This window comes from Periplaneta americana, chromosome 11 (assembly GCF_040183065.1).
Source record: "Periplaneta americana isolate PAMFEO1 chromosome 11, P.americana_PAMFEO1_priV1, whole genome shotgun sequence".
Lineage (NCBI taxonomy): Eukaryota > Metazoa > Arthropoda > Insecta > Blattodea > Blattidae > Periplaneta > Periplaneta americana.
Window position 1 is genome coordinate 91,948,420 of NC_091127.1, and position 5,815 is coordinate 91,954,234.

The following is a 5,815-nucleotide window of genomic DNA, read 5'->3' on the forward strand; positions in this document are numbered from 1 at the left end:
AGAGGAAAACTGGTGGAACGATGTGATATTTGCTGATGAAAAGAAATTTAACGTCTTCGGGTCGAATGGACAACAGTATGTGTGGCGTAAGGAAAACGAATATCTCGAAAAAAAAAAAAATCTGTTGCCAACAGTGAAACACGGTGGGGGCAACATCATGGTATGGAATTGTATGGCTGCAGGTGGATTTGGTGAACTTGTTTTCATAGAAAAAGGATGGATCAGCATGTGTATTTGGACATTATGAGAAATAATTTAAAACGAAGTGAAGAGAGTCTATGGATTAAAGACAGTTTCAAGTACTATCAGGACAATGATCCTAAACACACAGCTGAGAAAGTGTGTTTATGGCTTCTATAAGTACAACTGTCCGAACCCCAACACAAATCACCGAATTTAAATCCGATTGAGAATTTGTGAGAGGAACTTAATCGCAAGATCAGACAAACTCCTATCACTTCCAAGACAGACCTGAAACGGAGATTAACGGAAGAATGGAGGAAAATTAGTCCCCAGTTTACTACGAAGTTATCCAGGAGCATGTCAAGGCGTTGGAGGACTGTTTTGAGGCAAAAGAGGTACTCAACAAAATATTGAATTGAACAAACCGAATATTAATGAGGTACTATGTTCTATCACAAATAATGTATTAATGTTTATAATTTTTTATTTATGTAACAGAGAAGGTTTTTTTCATTTTGTTGTCATTCTATGTAATATAACGGAGAGTATACTTTTAAGTTTATTATAGTGCACATTTTTATTTTCATTAATTTTTTTGAAAATAATTAGTGTATTTATTTTAATCTTACATGCCAGTCAAACCGAATATTAATGGGAGCCACTGTATATACAAGAATGGAGTTATCTAGATCCCGCTCAGTTTCTAGTAAACAATAGTTTATCAAAGGCACTTTACAATACATTAGTACCAACTGTTCCTGTTGCTCCTCTACGTTTTCAGCGTATTGTACCAGAGAATGCCAAGTTCACTCAACTTTAGAAGAATATAAATTCTCGGGTACTACCGGTGACAGTGCGCTCTGTGTGGTATACAGTAATCTATGACATAATCGCAACAAAAGAACGTTTATTTAAAATAAACAGAGTAAACAACGATGTGTGTCAGTATTGTCAACAAAAAGACTCCTTGCATCATCGTCTTAATACTTGTACAAGGAATCTCTCCATACGAGAACAATTTGGGAAATATGTGAAGGACAGTAATATATTTGGCAAAGACACTCTTCATCCTACAATGTTTCAATTACCAGACTTTAATCTTAAGCCACAGCAAAGACAAAATGCTGCACTGTGGTTGATAGGTCATACAGTAACTTTTTACTTATTCAGAACCAAGAGAATACCTTTAAAACACATTATGTAGCTTATATTAATCAGGCTAGAAGGAACAGAATTCTCCATCGAAAATGGGACCTTTTGTTTGGGAATTATCTCGGACACTTAGATTAATTAAATGTGATAGTACAAACACTTTCAATAGGACATATAAGCCTAATTTAAATACATGTCTTTATTTAATTTGTCTTAATAAAATAAAGTTCCTTCTGAGTATAGAGTGGGTGGTTTCTCCCGGAGTGAATGATTTTTGTTATTGGATGAATGAATATGTACTGTTTGCTTATTATAGAGTGAAGGAATTACTTCAATAGTGCAAGTCAGATTTTTATGTTATTTTATAATGGTTAATACGTATTTACAAGGTTATTTAAAGTATATACGGGGGGGGGGGAAGTATGCATGGAATTTGTTGTTACTACAGCATACATTTTTCTATCAGTTTATCGATTCGATTGAAGTGTACATGTGAAATTGTGTCAGTATTGCATACTGGCTATAACAGATTATTTGTCCAGTTTGAAATGTAGATGTGATTTGGTTTTAGTACTGCATACTGGTAATATCAGTTAAATTGTTTGGCCTAAAAGTGTAATGGAAATTTGCTCTCAGTATTGTATACTGATTATATCAGCTTATCTGTTCAGATTGAAATGTATATGTGTTTTGGCTTCAGTTTTGTATAATGGTAAAATCATTAATTTGCTTAGTTTGAAGTGTACATCCGAAATTATTTCCATTATTACTGCATACTGATATATTAGCTTACTGTATAGCTTGAAATGTACATGTGCACCATTATTAGTATTGTATACTATTATATTAGATTTATTGTTTAATAAAAAAAATATGATGTTGTCTGCGTGTTTGTTGTTGTCTTTGTTTAGTACGTACAGCATGTCTGTTATATGTGGTGTATGGATATTTCTGCTAGTATGCTGGAAATGGGTGATCCCATGGGTAGGCCTTCGGTTTGAGTGTAATATTTGTTATTATATGTGAAGTAGTTTTGTTTTGTGATGATGTCTGTGATGTGCATGATTACTTTAATGTGTTCTTGTGGTGTGTTGTTATTTTTGAGCATTTGTCCTAGTATCTGTAGTATATCTTTTATAGGTATGCTTGTGTATAGGTTAGTTATGTCAAAAGTTGCTAATTTTGTACTGTGTGGGATATGTTTGTCTTTTATTTTATTCACTAGGTCTATGTTCTTTTTTATTGTTGTCTGTTTTTTCGAATTTTATACTAGATATTAGATACACATACAGAACAAATAATACTCTACAAAAACATCTCAACACACAAACAACACAAACAAACAAATACAACCACTCAGGCGTATACAAACTCAAATGTAACACCTGCAACAACTTCTACATAGGACAGACAGGCAGATCATTTCAAAATACGCTACAAAGAACACATCACACCCATAACAAAATTACGAAACACTTCCACATATGCAGAATACGTCACATATGCTAACCACACCTATAGAGACATGATCACAGACATGGAAATTCTACACATCCAACCAAAAAGCCAGAAACTAAACACACTAGAACAATACGAAATATACAGACACACAAAAACACATCCAAATGAAATTCTCAACACACAACTCAATTTCAGAACACACACACTCTTCGACTCCACATTACACTACACAAACACACCCGCAAGGAAAACAAAACAAAAGGCGCCAAGACCAGCAACAACCAGTTCTGAAGAAGGCCGATAACAGACCGAAACATGTTAACCAGGTACGATAGAATTTAACACGAGAAAGACATATATATTCCGAAGTGACATAGTGTTAAAATTTGTGTAATCAAAACGTATAATATTCTTATTGAATTTGGTATTCCCAAGAAACTAGTTCGATTAATTAAAATGTGTCTCAGTGAAACTTACAGCAGAGTCCGTATAGGCCAATTCCTATCTGACGCTTTTCCAATTGACTGTGGGCTAAAGCAAGGAGGTGCACTATCACATTTACTTTTTAACTTCGCTCTAGAAAGTGCCATTAGGAAAGTTCAGGGTAACAGAGAGGGTTTGGAATTGAACGGGTTACATCAGCTTCTTGTCTATGCGGATGACGAGAATATGTTAGGATAACATCCACAAACGATTAGGGAAAACACGGGAATTTTACTTGAAGCAAGTAAAGCGATAGGTTTGGAAGTAAATCCCGAAAAGACGAAGTATATGATTATGTCTCGTGACCAGAATATTGTACGAAATGGAAACATAGAAGTTGGAGATTTATCCTTCGAAGAGGTTGAAAAATTCAAATATCTTGGAGAAACAGTAACAAATATAAATAACACTCGGGAGGAAATTAAACGCAGAATAAATATTCCCATATTTATTCTGCGTTTAATTATTATTATTATTATTATTATTATTATTATTATTATTATTATTATTATTATTATTATTATTATTATTCGGTTGAGAAGCTTTTGTCATCTAGTCTGCTGTCAAAGAATCTGAAAGTTAGAATTTATAAAACAGTTATATTACCGGTTGTTCTGTATGGTTATGAAACTTGGACTCTCACTTTGAGAGAGGAACAGAGATTAGGGGTGTTTGAGAATATGGTTCTTAGGCAAATATTTGGGGCTAAGAGGAATGAAGTTACAGGAGAATGGAGAAAGTTACACAACACAGAACTGCACGCATTGTGTTCTTCACCTGACATAATTAGGAACATTAAATCCAGACGTTTGAGATGGGCAGAGCATGTAGCACGTACGGTCGAATACAGAAATGCATATAGAGTGTTATTTACTGAAGATTTTTTTATCATTTTAATCTTACAGAATAATATATGTTATGGTAACAATTAATATTTGGTAAGAGCGCTTGGTACGTAGATCCAAGGACCCGGGTTCGATCCCCGGCACCGGAGCGAATTTTTCTCCTCAAATATTAATTGTTATAATAACAGATATTATTCTGTAGGATTAAAATAATAAAAAATCTTTAGTAAATTCATCTAGCTACAGTGCATATTTCTGTACAGATTACTGCGCACTTTACTGTGGAATCCCGGCCATTAGTCACTCAGCTGAGTGTGGTCCTTGTACAATGACAGTTGACTTGAATATAAACGTCAACACATATGCCCAACTTGGAGTCAGGCCGCTAAGGGAAACAACACTGGAGGAGGGGAGTTCGATCCGGTGCTGTGAATTGGACTTCGGCGTGGCTCAATGATGAGAGCGCTTGGTACGTAGAACTAAGGACCCGGGTTCGATCCCCGGCGCCGGAGCGAATTTTTCTCCTCAAATATTAATATAGAGTGTTAGTTGGGAGACCGGACGGAAAATAATCTTTGGGGAGGCCGAGACGTAGATTAGAGAATAATATTAAAATGGATTTGAGGGAGGTAGGATATGATGATAGAGACTGGATTAATCTTGCACAGGATAGGGACCGATGGCGGGCTTATGTGAGGGCGACAATGAACTTCCAGATTCCTTAAAAGCCATTTGTAAGTAAGTAATAAAATAAGTTACCAAGTGCTGAACTATTATACTTATAATAATTTCGAGGGAAAAATTGTTCCGGAGCCGGGTATCGAACCCGGGACCTTTGGTTTAACGTAGCAACGCTCTACCACTGAGCTACTCGGGAACTCTAACCGACACCGATCCATTTTTTCCTCTATATCCACAGACCTCAAAGTGGGCTGACAACCGTCAAGCAACCAACTTCGAGTGCACACTAACTCCGTGTGACTTAAATTGTGGTTTTCTGTTAACGAACAGTAACGTGTATTATGCAAATCAAGATTTCAGGTACAACTCCCTGTAAAGTTGATTTGAATAATTATTCAAATCAACTTTACAGGGAGTTGTACCTGAATAATTATTCAAATCAACTTTACAGGGAGTTGTACCTGAAATCTTGATTTGCATAATACACGTTACTGTTCGTTAACAGAAAACCACCATTTAAGTCACACGGAGTTAGTGTGCACTCGAAGTTGGTTGCTTGACGGTTGTCAGCCCACTTTGAGGTCTGTGGATATAGAGGGAAAAATTGGATCGGTGTCGGTTAGAGTTCCAGAGTAGCTCAGTGGTAGAGCGTTGGTACGTTAAACCAAAGGTCCCGGGTTCGATACCCGGCTCCGGAACAATTTTTCCCTCGAAATTATTCAAATCAATTTTACAGGGAGTTGTACCTGAAATCTTGATTTGTATTATACTTATAGTTTTGCTTTCTCTAATCTTCTAGTTAAACGAACTAATCGCTCAATGTCGCTGAATGTCGTAACCATGTGTGCACAAGAATGGTGAAGACAAAGTATCACAAGCATATTGTTTTGTCTCTAGGAAACTATAATGAGTAAAATCATTATATTGTCATGAAAAATTTCAAATTCTCCCATCTATTATAGGCTTATTAATTTATTCATAGTGTTCTGCCCATTCATAGTGTTGATTAC

General features: G+C 35.7%; 1 non-coding gene across 1 annotated transcript; it reads left to right on the forward strand.

Annotated features, from left to right (window-relative positions):
• Positions 1-5,431: 5,431 nt before the first annotated feature.
• On the forward strand, positions 5,432-5,503 carry TRNAN-GUU (transfer RNA asparagine (anticodon GUU)). The gene has a single exon. It is a non-coding gene; the product is annotated as a tRNA-Asn (tRNA).
• The last annotated feature ends 312 nt before the right edge of the window (positions 5,504-5,815 follow it).